Source organism: Canis aureus, chromosome 1 (genome assembly GCF_053574225.1).
Source record: "Canis aureus isolate CA01 chromosome 1, VMU_Caureus_v.1.0, whole genome shotgun sequence".
NCBI lineage: Eukaryota > Metazoa > Chordata > Mammalia > Carnivora > Canidae > Canis > Canis aureus.
The window spans coordinates 35,672,080-35,689,420 of record NC_135611.1 but is presented as its reverse complement, the minus strand read 5'-3'; the positions used below and the strand labels follow the sequence as shown (position 1 = coordinate 35,689,420).

Sequence of the window (17,341 nt, the reverse complement as noted above, 5' to 3'; positions counted from 1 at the left end):
CATCTTTGCCCTCAAGGATTTGCAGTCCAACAAAACTTTTACCTCCTTTCCCATTGGCCAGGAAGTGAAAAGAAAAAACCGGAATAACCCAAATACAGCCCGGTGGGGGCTGACATTAGCACTGCTAAAGAAATCAGACCAATCCAGCAAGAAAGACCATTCTGATGGGCTGAATAATCAACTCCCTCCACTCCCAGATACATATTCTAATCCCTAGAACCTGTAAATAACGTACACGGAAGAAGACACTTTACAGATGTGACTAAGGATCTTGAGATGAGATAATCCTGGATTATCTGGGTGGGCCCAATCTAATCACAAGAGTCCTTGTAGGAGGGAGCCAAGAAGGTCAGAGATGGAGGGAGAAGAGGCAGGCACAGGAGCAGATGTTGGGGATGAGAGCATGCTATATGCTGCTGGCTTTCAAGATGGAGAGAGGAACCATGTGCCAAGGGATGTGAGTGGCCTCTGCATGCCAGTTTTAAAGGAAAGGAATGGATTCTCCCCTAGAACTTCCCAAGGAATGTAGCGCTGTCCACACATTTAGACTTCTAAATGTGATTTCCAGAACCATAAAATAATAAGTTTATGTTGCCTTAAGCCACTAAATTTGTAGCAATTTGTTATAACAACAATAGGAAAGGAATATAGACATGCTATGGACCCAGAAGCTAAATCTGGTTCCTGGCACAAGGGACAGATAAACTTGATCCTTACAATTCTTTTTTTTTTTTTTAAGATTTATTTATTTATTCACGGGGGAGGGGCAAAGGGAGAAGGACAGGGGAAGCAGACCCCTGCTGAGGGTTGAGCCCCATGTGAAACCAAGAGTCAGACGCTTAACCGACTGAATAATCCAGGTGCCCCACTAAGATTGGTCTTTAAACAATTCTGTGATAACTTACAGACAAATGAATCTTGTCTGCCTAAAATCAGTCCTATTGTGAGGTGCTTCACTTATTGCTCACAACATTTTTCTAACTTGGAATTGCCATCAAAGACGAGGAAAAGAAGATCTACAAATAGCCATGAAGCACAAGAAAGAAAGCTCAACATCAATAGTCATAGGGAAATACAAACCCAAACTGGAATAAAATAATATTTCACATTCACTAGTTTGGGTATTACTTAAAAAACAGAAAGTACCAAGTGTTGGTGAGGATGTGTACAAATTAGAACCCTCATATATTGCTGGTGGGAATGTAAAACGGTACAGCCACTGTGGAAAACAGTTTGTCAGTTCCTCAAAAAGTCAAACAGAGTAATGACATGACCCAGCAATTCTACTTCTAGGTATATCCAAAGAAATGAAAATCAACTCAACAAATACACATACGTAAGTGTTCCTAGTAGCACTATTCACAACAGTTAAGTGGTGGAAACAACCCAGATGTCTGTCACAAAATGTGGTATATTCATACAATGGAATATTATTCATCCATGAAAAGAAATGGAGTACTAACACATGCTGCAATGTGGATGAACCTCAAAAACACTATATTAGATAAAAGAAATAAAAGGTCATGTATTGTCTGATTCAGTTTATGTGAAGTATCCAGAATCGCTAAACCCATAGAGACAAAAAGCAGATTGGTATTTGCAGGCCTGGGGGTGAGGAGGTAGAGATAAAGAATGACTGCATAATGGTTGCAGAGTTTTCTTTTGCATTATGAAAAGATTTTGGAACTAGATAGAGGTGGTTGTTATACAGCATTGTGAATGTACTAAATACCACTGAATTGTACACTTTTTTAAAATGTAGGCCCCACACGGGGCTTGCACTCACAGCCCTGAGATCATGACCTGAGCTGAGATCAAGAGCCGGCTGCCTAACTGACTGAACTATCCAGTTGCCTCCTGAATTATACACTTTAAAATGGTTAATTTTATATGAATTTCACCTCAATTAAGAAAGGATTTTTTTTTTTTTTTAAGATGAGGAAAGCTGAATTCTCCAAGGCATCTACACAGTGACACAGCAGGCTGCCTGTGGCTAGGTGCTCGATAAATATTTATGAAATTGAATGGTAGAAAATATTCATGTCCCGCAAGTAAATTTATTTCTTGGAATTAGTCAAGATCATTCTAGGCCAAGTCAGCTGAATAAGATGGGTTATCAAATGGGATCATGCCATCTTAGTTTTAAAAAGAACAAAGTAAAACTGCTAAGTAAAAGACTGCTGTCAGAAACATGTTACCCTCCACTCACATTTCCCTCCACCTCGCAAGCATGAGCCTGGTCTCCAAACACTCCAGCCTACATGTCTCCTCCCCTTGGAGCTTCCCCGACCTTGCCAAGTGGAGCTTACCTCCTGGGCCTCTCACCTTAAACAGTTCATAGCTACCCAAGCACTTCCAGCTCTATAACTTCTCTGTCTCCCCATAACGGTGTCAGCTCGATGGAAAGCAATGGCTCTAATTTATTGACATACACTTAACAAGAAGCCCCATGTTGGCAGAGAGAAGGCTTTGCAAATGTTTGTCCAACGACAGAATGAATGAACTAATGAAAAACTGAATGAATAAAGTTTTGTTCTGGCTTGTGAACTGGCTCCAAAGACAATTCTAAAATTAGAATCCCAAATTTTGTTTTCAGTAATATCAACATTCTGAAATGAATACGATTCTTGAAAGAAACTCTCTTTGGCTATTTAAATTCTAATGTCTTTGCTAAAATCCAGCCGGTCCATCCGTCTTTAATTGACACGCCTTCTACATTCTCCCTGGAGTGGCTGGGGTGCATGGCAGATGCTCTTACGGCCAAAGTCTTTTAGAACAAACATCTGCTAACTTGTTCTCTATAAGGGTAAACAACGGGTCTTTGTCATTAAGGAAGAAATGTTTTAATATTTTTGTAATCAAGCTGCCACCACAATTCTGCCAGCCTTTCCTTATCTCATGGGAACATCCTCTGATAACAATGCAGTTTTGTGCTAAATTTCAAACAAATCTGGGCCACGGCAGGTTTGTCAGGGGTGGGGACAGTCATGTAATTATGTGCCTTCATTCTGTTGTCACACAAAACAAGATGAAATTCTTCGCGTTTTTCTTTGACCTTGGACCACTTCTTGAAACTTGAAACGGCACAAAACTTAAAGAATTCAAGCAGATTGAAATAAGAAAAAATAGTGTTCACCCGAAACTACATCAAACTAATAAACGATTTTAAGAAGCTGTTCTTACAAATCTTCCAGGCTCTGTAACCCAGTCCTGTTCAGAGAGCCAATGAGCAGGATGAAATTCACCTTACCCAGAACAACATGCCATCAGCCCGCTCGGTCACTCTGTTTTACTTTTCCTCACTGCTGGGCCTTACGCCAGATTTTTGTTTATCTGTTTATTTTCTGTCAGCCCCAACAGAATGGGAACCCCATGGTATCATGGACTTGCTATGTCCTACCATTGCTGTGTGCTCTGCAGCCAGAAGAGTGCCCAACACAGAAGGTACTCAATTCATATTTGTTGATGATGTCTTTCATTTCAGTTATATTTTTAAATTGTGATCATACACACCCTCTGCTCAGCTTTCCTTAGGAAGTACCTCACCTGATCCAGTGCACCCCTGAGTCTTACCTTCTGGCCTGGAGACCCACAGGGCACTTTGAACATAAGGCCCCCACCCAGCAGACACAAGGTATTTATTCATCTGAACACACACACATATCATGAAAATAAGATGCTTCTTACAACATTAAAAATGCCTGGAGATGTATTCCCAAATTGCTGATTTTACCCATAAACCTCAAGTCTACTCTCAACATAGAAGATAGAAGAAAATCTGATTAAAATGTTCTCATTGTGGTAATATCATATGTAAGTTAATCACTATGAGTCTTGGTCATAAGAATTAACAAGATTTTGCTGATTAATAAAAGAACAAGTTCAACAAGAGCATGTGTTGGGGCAAGGTAGGAAATAGGTAGGGAGGCTGGGCCTTCAAATCATTCATCCTAAATTACTTTGGGTTTGGGACCTTTGTCATTAGCATCAGAGGCACACCCTGGATACAGTGTATCCCACATGCTAATGCAGAGTATGTACTGGCTTCCAGTTAACTGATCAAAACACAATTATTAGGGGCGCCTGGGTGGCTCAGTGGTTGAGCATTTGCCTTTGGCTCAGGGCATGATCCTGGGTCATGAGGTCAAGTCCCACATCAGGCTCCTCGCAGGGAGCCTGCTTCTCCCTCTGCCTATGCCTTGCCTCTGCCTTTCTCTCTGTGCCTGTCATGAATAAATAAATAAAAATCTTTAAAAATGTATATAATTATTGGCTTTTAAACATTTCTAAAAGCAGTATATCTTATTGTAAAAGGAAAACCAAAAAATAAAAAAATAAAAACTCAAACAAAATAGAAAAATATGAAGTAAAATATAAAATTTCCTCTTTCATTTCCCAGGGATTAAGAACTGCTAATGGTTTGGGCTATATTCTTTTCAGGTATTGTTCATGCACACACAAACTGATTTTATACATTTAATAAGTTGTACATGCCATAATCACACTTATTCTCAACAACAGTTCAGAACTATTTCCCTCTCCTCTGGGTATTATTACTAAGTCACACACACACACACACACACAATATTAAGAACAAGGTATAATATAAGGATGCTGATATTTGGGGCACCTGGGTGGCTCAGTCAGGTAAGCATCTGACTCTTGATTTCAGCTCAGGTTACGATCTCAGGGTTGTGAGATTGAGGCCCGCGTGGGGCTTCACACTCAGCAGAGAGTCTGCTTGAGCTTCTCTCTCACCCTCTCCTTCTGCCCCTCACCCCTCGCTCACTCTCTTTAAAATAAAATAATTTTTTTTAAAAAAGGATACTGATATATTCTAGGTATTTTGAAAAAGAATTTCTCTTTGTAGAGAAGGTGATTAGAAATGTTCAAGGAGGGCAGCCCCGGTGGTGCAGCGGTTTAGCACCACCTGCACCCCAGGGCGTGATCCTGGAGACCCTGGATCAAGTCCCACGTCGGGCTCTCTGTATGATGCCTGCTTCTCCCTCTGCCTGTGTTTCTGCCTCTCTCTCTCTCTCTCTCTCCCCCCCCTCTCTCTCTGAATAAATAAATAAAATCTTAAAAAAAAAAAAAGAAAGAAATGTTCAAGGAGGGATGCCTGGGTGACTCAGTTGGTTAAGCAACTGCCTTTGGCTCAGGTCATGATCTCGGGATCCTGGGATAAAGCCCCAAATCAGGCTCCCTACTCAGCAGAGAGCCTGCTTCTCCCTCTCCTGCTCCATGTGCTTGTGCTCTCTCTTTGTGTCAAATAAATCAATCAAATCTTTAAAAAAAAGAAAGAAATGTTCAAGGAAAATGGATAAAAGGTATTGCTAGGCCGAGCCTCTTACAGATTGAAGGCTAGTTTCTTTTTATTCCCCACTATGACCAAATTTCAAATGCCTCATTCCTTTGGTATAATCAAATCCTCCTTGGGCAAAAAAATTCTCTTCTAAATCTATGGTACTTCCTTCTTCATGAGATGTCAAAGTCAAGGTACTTGTTACTATAATTCTTATATGTTCTATCTTCCCCTGCAAGGAATCCCTGCAAAAATATAAATTTTAAAATTCTAAATTTGGCTTAATGGCAATCAAACAAACAAACAAAAAAAAAATCAAGATTCCCAAGAACTATTTCTGGATGTATCAGGATCTTACCAACATCATCAAGCAGGTGGCTGTGTTCTGCATTTTTGTATTCAACTGCTTTCCCTTCAGACTATCCTTTTCTCCTTAAACTTTAAAAAATGTATATAATGAAACTGATAAATTATCAAATGCTACATCTGAAACTAGGGATGTACTATATGTTGGCTAACTGAATTTAAATTTTAGAAAAGTGTATATAATGAAAATGTACAAACACACCAGTGTGCTACATAGAATGTTTTGCAGCTTGGTGACAACAGCTGGAGCAGGGAGCCAGCCAGCAAGTATTTAGTACCTAGTGTGTGACCCCTAGTGTGTGAGGCCTTAAGGAAATGAAGAAGGTAATGGTGCCCTTAAGCAGATCCCTGGCTGGTGGAGAGAGCTCAGGGAGTAGCTAACCCTGCAGTGGGGTGCAGAAAGATTTCCACATAGTGATTGATGAAGGAGCCACATGTCCTGAAAGACAAACAAGAGTTCTGCATGTGAAGAATGGGGAAGGAAGAGAGGAGAGGATGAGCATGTAGTGGAGCAGAGAAGTAAGAACACACAGCATTGGAGTGAGATGAGGAGTTTGGGATGCCAGGACCAGAGCGTGTGACTAGGGGCCGGTGGGAATGTTGGTGACACAGGTGGGGGCCAGGCAGGCAAGGGCTCTTTGTGTGAGATCTTGACCTTTCATTTTAACCTGAGGGCACAGGCTGGATCATTGAAGATTTTGTCCAGGACTAGGAAAGAAACTGAACTGCCACTTAGTCCAAGTAAATGTAAAAAACTTCACGACCTCCAGACTCTCCAACATGAATCACAGGAAAACCACTCAGGCCCTCATTGGGGCGGGGGGCAGCGGCGGCGGTCTGTGTACCATGATCGTGGACAAAAGAACAATCTCGATTATCTGGTTTCCCAGGCCACAAAAGATAAGAAAACAGCACACGTAAACTCCTTTGTAGCTACAGAACACGATGGATGTGACCTAACGTGACAGTGGCCATCATTTCACAACGTACAGAAGTCGAGTCATGATGCCGCACACTTTCAACTCACACAGTGCTGTGTTTCCGTTCTGCAGCCAAGGAAAAGAGAGGAAACAGCACGGGAAAGGGAAGGGAAGTAGAAGCTGCCAGAAGCAAATGCCCGGACCACAGTAAACAAGGGACAGCTGAGGTGGAAGACACACAGGAATCCGGGGGGAGCCAGCCAGGGCGGGCTGAGGTCAGCCGCCCCTCAGGTGGGTGTGAGAATTCCCCTCGTGTTGGTAACAACTTCAAATGCACATTTATGTGTGAGCCCGGTTTGTTGTGATGTTATTGTACCGGAGCTGGGTATAAGTCAACTTTATACTTGGATGAGGAAAGTGGGGCCTGTGAGTCAGCCCAAGGCCCCGCGCCAGCCAGTGGAAGGGGCTCAGCCAGGAACATCTCCTCCTTTTCCGACTGAGTCTAGTTTCCTTGCACTATTCCAAATGTTAGAGTATGTTCAATTTGAGAAAGCTGGGAACTGTGACAAAATATAAGCAAGAGTTGCAATTTAAGAAAGATTCTCACTCAAAATGTAAAGTAACATGTTGGTGGTGAAAGGGTGAGCTTCCTCACAGCTGCTGGCCGCCCGTGCCGTTCCAGAGAGAGGTGCTAGGACTATGCACCAAGCTGCCCTTCTGTGTTCAGGGGGTCTGAGAAGGCTCATGGTACCCCAGAGCTCATTGCTAGTCTCCTGAGTTTTCTTTGTTGCCAACTCACACCAAATTGAATAAACCAGAATAAAATTCGTGCAGTCAACCCCTGCAAAATCAAAAGTCAAAAATCTTCTGTCAACCCCTTTCATAAACTAGAATCTACCTCGGTCCGTCTGTCTTAATTTGTCCAAATCCCCTATCTGATACTCCAGTCCCTACTCTGGAACTGGACCTCCACACTCTATCTCTGTGAGAAAATGCCAGGGCTCCTCTCATCCTCCTACTCTTGTCACTTCCCTGGGGTTTGTACTGTCCCTCCATCTGCTCCCCACCTGCCATATAAACATATGTCCTTTGTACGCTTGGTCCCCTAATTAATGAGCCTCTACTGGAATTTCCAGCTGATTTCCAGTCCCTGATCACCTGATTGCATATCCTAGTACATACAGCTTCAAGATAATGGATTGGGACAGTTGCATTTCATGGAGACTGTGACCAAAGCCATTTGGCTGTCCTCCCCAGAGACAGTCTTTGTGGCCAGAACAAATATAACACATTCCCCTGAAAAACAATATCGCATACAACCCAAAGGGTAAATTGTGTTTGGCTTTCCTTCTGTGCAAAAGTCAATGGGAATCAGATTTGGCATGGGCCATGCCTCATGTGTTGGCAAATGGCCAACCATACACTCAACCCGATGTGCTTTTATATGTCAATGCAACATTTTCCATTTGCAGTTAAGCTGTCCATGGGGCTACTCTCTGATAATAAATAAATACATTCACTTTTTTTTTTACCTTAGTTTCCTGTCTGTAAAAGCAGAACTGATCATTTGAAATGTTTACATAATTCACTGGCAAACTGTGAGAAATGAACTATATTTGTAAGCAGTTTTGAAGAATTTTGAAGATGAAAGGGATAGTTTCAAGCTTTGAGGTATGGACAGCATTCTAAAAAAATAATAAATCACTTATCTCTAGTCCCGCATTTTGAACGTAGTTTTGTGGAAGTTGATTTTGTGTTAAAATAACCCAGGCACCCAAAAGTCCATTAGAAGTCTTTATAGTTTTGAGTCTTCGTAAAGACCTTCGCTGGAATTGCTGGTATAAGAGACACCTTTGTTTATAGAACCTTAGGGTTGTGACAAAAACTGACACAAGCCAGGAAATTTAAAAGTTAACGGTGGTATTTTGTGCGAAATGTATGCTACGGGGCTGCTGGTTTTCCACAAAGTCTGGGTTTTAAGGACAAGGTTGGCTTTAATTTCCAACTCTCTGTTTTTTTTCAGTGAGAGTCACAGTCGCACAGTTATTTAAACAAATGTCTTTGAACTTCCTTAATTTAGAGAAGTGACCCTGAGGTTAATGAATGTAAAATGCTTGTTGTTTGAGCAAATGAGTTAGCTCCACCTACTGACGTCTGGTCTGTAAGTGCTACAGACTGGAGCCATAGCTTCTGTGAAGACTAAAGTCTCTCACAAGAAACCCAGATATTTTCACTCTTACACCACGCTGATTGTTCTCTAAGGTCAGGACTAATGCCCTAAATTAAGGTGCTTGTAAAGAAAATGATGGTTGCCAAATTTCCCTTATTGGGCAAATAACTCCCAAGTATATGAAATGCAGAGAGAGGCACCCAGCAGGTGATAAATTAAAGGCAAGTTGGGAGGATGAAGTTTTAAGCAGCTCCTGGTCAACGCTGGGGAACCTAGCTGGGTGCCTCTTCACAGTAAGTGGATGAATGCTGCATCCACAGAATTCACCACCACTCCCAGGGAACAGCCTCACTGAGATGCTTTGTTTACAGGTCAACACAGGCCTCCAGGAGGACAGACAGGGCATTTTTGTAAATGGTACAAGATCTTTATGGTTCTAATAATAATGTACTTTCATATCACAACAATCAATTCTCTTACTAACACACAAAGCAGAGGAGTAGCTTCTTTCTATCTCCCTTAGACAATGGGTCTGAACAGGGGTATGCAGTGGAATCCTCCGTGAAACCTTTTTTTGTTTTGTTTTAATTTAGCTATCCCTTTTTCCCATGGGAGATTCTAGTTAGTTGGTGTGATGTGGGGCTGGGATGGTGATTGATTGATAGATAAACATACAGGAAGAAAGCCAGATGATAGGTAGGTAGATAGACAGACAAATATATATAAACAGATAGGTAGGTAAATAAATAGACAAGCTTTAATTCTACAAGTGATTTTGATGGGCTCTCCACTGCTCCTCTTATGTGGTATATGGCCACATCATTCAACAGCCAATAAAAATTAATTCATACTTTCTATGTAAGTACTAGCACACAATAAAAGATACGCCTTGGGCTTTATTTCAGCCAGTTTTTGAAAATGTATCTCCTGCCAGATGCTGCGTCAGGTGATGAGTTCACGAGGAAAACATGTTTCTGTCCTTGAGGAGCATGTGGCCTAGTCAAAAAGGCAGACACATAAAGTAACATTACAGTTTATCTGATAACGTACTATAATTGGGTAGGAGAGCGCTCTGTGGCAGTAGAGGAAAGAGAACACTAATTCTATCCAGAAGAATCACAGAAGATTTCACAGAGGGAGGGACACCTGAGCTGGGTCTTACGGAGAAGGTTTTTCAAGGTAGCAGTAGGGGATGCAGAGAACCAGAGACTTCCACAGAGAAGGATCAACATGTTTAAATTATGTGTTTCTAGGGTGTATTGAGAAGTGCAGAACAGCCAGTCCCCAGTATATGTGAGTGAGGGGGGTGGGGGGGAAGGGCAGTTAGGGTGGGGATATGAGGCACAGCACCTGTGTAGGGGTGATGCTGCTGGCAAACCAAGATGAGGGCTGGTCCCTTGGAAGTCTCCTTTGACATTCTGGGGGAGAGGGGAGGGTTCACCCAATACCTGATGCTTCATTTGTAAAAACATTTAGAGTTAAAAACCCTCTGTTATTTTTTCTTTTATATATATAATTTAAATTCAATTTGCCAACATACAGTAAACACCCAGTGCTCATCTCATTATATGCCCTCCTTAATGCTGGTCACCCAGTTACCCTATTCCCCCCCCACCTTCCCTTCTATAACCCTTTGTTAGTTTCCCAGAGTTAGGAGTCTCTCATGGTTTTTCTTCCTAATTTTTCCCCACTCAGTTTCCCGTGGTTCCCTTACGGTCCCTTTCACTATTTCTTATAGTCCACATAAGAGTAAGACCATATCTCTGTCACTTTTTCAAGTGATCCCCACAACCACATGACATAGTTAAGTGAAATATTATAAAAGGTTGTTTTATTGAATGTTATTGTTCCTGTTAAAAGGTATGCATTAAGCCTAGTATAAGAAGCACCGTTTCTTAACCAAAATACTCAGAAAACAAGCTAGTAGATTATACCTTTGTTTTAATATTTAAGGTCAGTTCAAAATGATCTTAAACTCATTCTCAGGTGTGTGTGTGCATGTGTGTGCATGTGTGTGTGTGTGTGTGTGTGTGTGTGTAGGAGAGAAGTATAAGGTGGAACAGGACCTATTTCTCTATCACTAAAAAGCAGGACGCCTGTGGTGAGTCACATGATATAGCAAATATAGCATCGGTGTCTAATAGTGGCTCTGACCCAGCCAGTCGGCACAGATACACAGTTAGTGATGATTAAATCATAGCAGTGCTATTTGGGGTCTAATAATGTACCTCTTCTGTTATATAAAACCTGACAAGGGATGTTTAACATCTCTTACTAGTTAAAACTCACATGTAAAATCTCACTAGGTAATAGTTTTTGCCACCGTGGTGAATCTTCATTTCAATATTTAATTTGCTTGGGAGACAGTGGAGGAGAAAACACACTTCCTGATTAGGAAGTAGGTGATTAAGTCTCTCCAGAACTGCCTTCTTTGATCAGGTCCACATACACCAAAATGATGGATTAGAGAAAGCTTGGATTCCATTTACTTTGTTCCTATCCTGATATGTCATCCAGAAGCATCCTCTTGCCTCTGCTTTTCTCTTTCAGCTGTATCCTTGGAGATTTCACTCACTCTCACAGTTTCTTGTCCCACCTGCAAGCAGAGAAGTCCCCAGCACAAATCCTCATCTAGATTGGCCTACTCAGGTAGAGGGGGAAGGGGCAGAAAAGCTGGCTTCTTACTCCTACTTAACGAAGGTATTTCTGAGGGTCTATAATGGTGATTCTCACCCTGGTTATCCATTTGAATATTCTGGGGAACTTTCAAACAAATATAATGTCCTGAACCCACTCCAGGAACTTTGATCTAATTTGTCCACGGTGAGGCCCAGAGACTGGTATATTTTAAAAGCTCCAGGTAATTCTAACGGGTGGCCAATTGAGAAGAACCACTCAAAATCTTTGGAGGACACAACAGATGGCTCTGATATGCCAACTGGCCTCAATACACCTACAATCTGGTTGGGGGAAAAAGTCTCAGAGAGTATCTCAGACTACCATGAAGTACAAAACTGTGTGGTGAGTTCTTTTAGTGCCCTGAGAAAAGACAAGTCTCCAAGACCAGTCAGGAAGATGTCATGAGAATGGGGTGTGTACTGGGCCTTGAAACGGGGCTGAAATTTTCTTAAGTTCCCTCTTCCCAACCCCACTGCCACCACCCCAAACAAGCACCTTCTAAGAGCATTTTATTCTTGGGAGCTTCCATCTTGGCTCTCTCCTCTCTGTTCTTCCCATGTTTATTCCTTGAAATCATCAGTCCCACCAGGTCATGCTTCTGCCTAAAACCCTTCAGGTGCCCCTGAGAGCTCACAGAACTATGCCAGATCTCAGACTTTCCATGATGAGCCTGTGCTCTTTCTCATTACCACTCCCTAGCAGGACAGTCTTGCTTTTGTTCCTCAACGCTCCCAATCCCTTTCCTGCATTGGGGCTTCTGCATCTGCTGGTCACTCTGCTTGGGATACTTTTTCCCTGGCTTTCAAGGAATTGATTCCTCTTTATATACCCCAGGTCTTAGGCTGCATGTCACCTTTTCAGGGAGGCTGTCCTTGACCAGCCAGTCTAAAGCAGCCTTCCACCCCAACCTCATTCTCTGTCAACATGTCGGTTTATGAACTTAACAGCACTAATCACAACCCAAGTATTTTATCTATTCAGTATTAACTTTTGCTCTCTCTGCTAGAAGGAGCTTCTATAATGACAAGCTCTGACTCCTTTCTTGGTATCCATGCTCACCAGCACAGTGCCTGGCACAGAGTTAGTGATAAAGAAACATCTGATATATGGATAAAAGAATGAATGGCAAGGAGGGGAGGGTGTTCTGGGTGGGAAGAACTGCAAGTACAAAGAGAAGGAAGGAGAACATGTACTGTCTGTGTGTCTGTCTGTCCGGAACACACAAAGGACTGGATCCAGGGAAGTAGAAGACACGTGGGATATAGCTGAAGATAAGGGTGAGCAAGTCATGTACAGTTATTAATAGCTGTTACTAATGAAAGTCAGAATTTGAATTTCACATCTGTTAAGGTGTAAAAAACTGCATTAGGACTGAATGATTCAGGTCTAAGAAAGGAAATCATGTTTATGAAACCCAGAAAGCAATGGAGCATAATTTTAGCCACTATACATGATTAGAAGATTAAATATTTGTAAACAATTGGTTTATGTAAGGAAATTCAAAGTGTAATTTGGGGGGATAAATAGTTGGGTGTTAGGGATCCATCTTCTGTAAAAGAATTATTCAGAGCTACTTATGGAAAAAGTCTGCATATATTTTATGTCAGACAGTAGGAAAACCTATTAACCTATCTTTGAAACCATGGCTTCTCTTGACATATGTATCAAAATTTGAATAAATGAGAATATTATTTCATAGCATGTTTTCCAATCTTGTCATGGCTCAGAGTCACAGAGAGTCTGAAAAGAGGTAATGTTAGCATTACTGGAGAAGGATCTAGCCATGCACAGGTGTGGTGAAAAAATCTCCACTGCTCTGTGATCTTCCCTCTAACCATGATCTCTCTGAAAGAAAATCAGAGAAAGAATAAATTTCTTCCATATCCCAGAAAAATTTGTCTAAATATTTAACTATCATTTCAAAATTCTTCTATGCCTCTTTTCATAATTTCTGTTAATGATTCTAACATTAAAATATCTGTCGAAGGAATTTTTTAAAGATTTATTTTTATTTTAGAGAGAGAGAGAGCATGCAGGGGAATAAGGGGCAGAGGGAGAGAGAAAATTAAGCAGACTCTGCTCTGAGTGTGGTGCCCAAGGCAGGGCTGGATCCTAGGACCCTGAGATCAGACATGAGCTGAACCAAGAGCTGGAGGTTTAACTGACTGTGCTACCTAAGCACCAACCCCCTTCAAATGAAATTTTTAAATAACTTTTTATTGCAGTAACAAATCTCGTAGGCAGACTCTATCAAAAAATATTCTGTTATAGGGATCCCTGGGTGGCGCAACGGTTTGGCGCCTGCCTTTGGCCCAGGGCGCGATCCTGGAGACCCGGGATCGAATCCCACGTCGGGCTCCCGGTGCATGGAGCCTGCTTCTCCCTCTGCCTGTGTCTCTGCCTCTCTCTCTCTCTCTCTCTCTGTGTGACTATCATAAATAAATTTAAAAAAAAATATTCTGTTATATAAAATGTATGAACGTCTGTGAAAGGACATTTCAAAACTACATTTTTTCTTACCTATGTACTGATCTCTATCTAATAAACTATTCAGATATGTGATAATACCATGTTTGACACTGATATTTAAAAATGAATTTCCTGGGGAGGTGGGGGAAAAAACAAAAATAAAAATGAATTTCATTTTGAAAAAAATTGCCCTGAATTAATGAAATGATATACTTAATTTTAAAACATTTCTTACATGCTTACTACATCCCAGGCACTGGACTCAATGCTATGGAAGACACAAAGATGAGGAATCTCTACTCTCTAAACAATATGAAAACACAAAAAATGCTGGGTTGAATTCTACTAACTCAAAAGATCTGAATTTGAGTCTATAAATTATTTATTTATTTATAAGATTTTATTTATTTATTTGAGAGAGAGCACAAGACAGAGAGAGAGAGCGCGCGCAATATCACAAGCAGGGGGGAGTGGTAGAGGGAGAAGCAGACTCCATGCTGAGCAGACAGCCTGATGCAGAATTGGATCCCAGGACCCTGGGATCATGACCTGAGCCAAAGGCAGATGCTTAACTGACCGAGCCACCCAGGTGTCCCCATCCACATGTCTGTTGAGTGAGTTTATACTTAGTTTCCCCTTGTTTGATTTAGGGAAAATTATCTTTACTTAGCGAATGATTACAAGTATATAAAAAAAGAATGATTGCAAGTATTAATGATATAACGTGTAAAATACTTGAGTTGATGCCTGGAACATAATAGGGATTCAAAAAAGGTAAGCATTCTTCCCTCCAAGACCTTTAATATTCAGTTAAATATGACTTGCTTTTGTTAGATGTGTTCTTGGTGCCTGACTTCTAAAGTAGGACTTCAAAGTTAACTTTTTACATATAAAATCTAGCACCTACTCTTAACCATTCACATGAAATATTAGTTTGGATCAATAAAATCTGCACATTACTCCTAATTTCATAGATGCAATTGAATTCCATTCATTTCCAAAGCTAAGTCTAGCTGCCTCTCCTTTACTGCAGCTGATGGTGATGCTAATGAGCAATGAAATGCCCCAAAGCTTAGAAACAAGGAAGGAGAAATCCTGGACATAGATGACACAGATATTTAATTTCAAAATAAGCAAGCTCTGATATTGATACAAGTGAATGGTTTGCTGGTTTTCCCAAAATGGCTTCTATATGAGGAAACAGGAAATGCAGAAGAATTCAAGAGAGGAAGACTATGATGAAAATGAAAAGCAAAAATGAAAATGAAGGGATTGCAACAATGATTCCCAAATCTGAGTTCTACACCTTGTTACTGGGCATCCCCCAGAGACCCTGCAGCTAAAATGACCGAGAAATGTTGCGTTCTATATTCCATCTTGGGAATTCACAACAAATATTAGCATAGGCAAGGAATTATGTGCTAATTCTATTAGCATGTTAAGAAGAAACCTGTCTAACAGTCAAACTCAGCAATTCCCAAAATTACCTGAACACTGAATCCTCTGTGTGTTTGTGAAAAGGGAGTGAGATTTAACCAATGTTCTATGGCATTCGTGTGCAGTGACATATAATTTAGAAACCATTGTTACTTATTCCCTTCTCTGCTACTGAATACTTTTTTGCTGACTCTCCATATCTCTTCCACTGTTTCTTCTTGACCTGAGTAAGCCATCGGAACAATAATTCCTATTTTGTCTTATGAAGATAGAAAAATTCATTTTGCCTTTGGAAAGATGAGTGGTTGCAAAAAAATGAACAACAAAAAAGAAAACCACTCAGAACTAATTCTAATGATTGGGGGTAAAAACCCAAAAACCTAAAACTTTGTTTTAGAAACAATGACTTTGTCCTCCTTCTCCACGTTCTCGAGACAGAACTGTTGGTTTATTCTCAGGTGGTCAAAGTCTCCCTCCAAAATTAGACTAATAACTCAGAATCAGACCTATAAACACAAACTGATGGTTGCAGAGGGGAGGGAATTGGGGGATGGGCAAATGCGTGGAGGGGAATGGGAGATGCAGGCTTCCAGTTAAGGAATGAAGAAATCATGGGAATAAAAGGTAAAGCACAGGGACTACATTGACAATACTGTAATAGTGTTGTATGTTGACAGATGGAGGCTACGCTGTGGTGAACATAGCAATAGTGCATAAACTTGGGAAATCACTATGTTGTACACCTGAAACTAATATTGTATTTTTATCAACTACACTGAAAAACAAAACAAAACAAAAAAAACTAAGAAAATTTAGTGCCACTTTGCAAGTACTTTTATGTACACGAACCTACATTTCCTTGGACATTTTTGTCTTAAAGGACAGTGATTTCTGTAATAATTACGGCACTTTGAAAATAAATATTCTGAAAAGCAGATTCTTTATTAAACTTTAATCCCTCCCTGAGAAAAATATCTTTATATGAATCTAGGATGCTCTTAGAAATAGTTATTTGATGAACTATAAAATACTACAACAGCACAATGGGCGTCACAATAAACGCAAAGGAAAATACTGTAATTACTTGTTTTATGGCAAATAAAATCCTCAATAATAGACATTTTATGACGTAAGAGGCATTTCAGAAAATAGGAATCAATTCCTTCTTTTAATTAAAAGGAGAATCTTAAAAAAATAAAAAAATAAAAGGAAAATCTTCTCTAGATTCTTATTAGGTTTTTCAGAGGAGCTAGCAACATTATATTCCCCTACATTGAAGCTTTTAATCCCCAACTGAAAAATGCACAAACAAGCACAATTTTATATATATAAAATTCATTACATGCATGCAAATGTATGCATGTGTGTGTGTATATAACATTTTTATATTTCTTTTTTTTAATTTTTTTATTTATTTATGATAGTCACAGAGAGAGAGGCAGAGACATAGGCAGAGGGAGAAGCAGGCTCCATGCACCGGGAGCCCGACGTGGGATTCGATCCCGGGTCTGCAGGATCGCGCCCTGGGCCAAAGGCAGGCGCTAAACCGCTGCGCCACCCAGGGATCCCACATTATTATATTTCTAAAATGTGTCACAGTTTACAAAATTATAGCTACTAAAACCAAGATACCATGAAAGTAGGGAATTAGAGAAAAAAAATTTAAATTGCACCAAATATAGTTTTTAAACATAGTCAAATGTCCTAGAAAGCATTCATTTCCAAAACAAATTAATTCACATAGGAAAGTCAGCTCCATTAGGTAACCCTTCTCCTGAATCACCATCTGTAGTTGTTTGGGAACTTGGCAATGACAGCCTGAGCTGCCAAGGTAGATTCTCCTAGGAAAGTTTTTTGAACCAGTTTGAAATAAAATGTGTTTGTGCTTACATTTTCTTACATAACAGCTTATTCTTTACCAATATTATTTCAGTGCTTAGGGGCATGTTTCTCTGGACCTGGTCTTATCTTTGTCTGTGTTAAAAGGACTGTCAAGAA

At 40.5% G+C, this 17,341-nt stretch overlaps 1 protein-coding gene and 1 long non-coding RNA gene across 4 annotated transcripts in view; one reads left to right on the top strand and one right to left on the bottom strand.

The window, feature by feature from the left end:
• LOC144312682 (uncharacterized) overlaps window positions 1-17,341 on the top strand; it is a 114,892-nt gene that overhangs the window by 40,699 nt on the left and 56,852 nt on the right. For both annotated transcript variants that reach the window (XR_013378230.1, XR_013378222.1), the window contains exon 2: window positions 6,721-6,879. This is a non-coding gene — a long non-coding RNA (uncharacterized LOC144312682). The remainder of the gene's footprint in view (window positions 1-6,720; window positions 6,880-17,341) is intronic.
• Window positions 1-17,341, bottom strand: part of PHACTR2 (phosphatase and actin regulator 2) — a 206,573-nt gene that overhangs the window by 168,095 nt on the left and 21,137 nt on the right. The window lies entirely within an intron of this gene.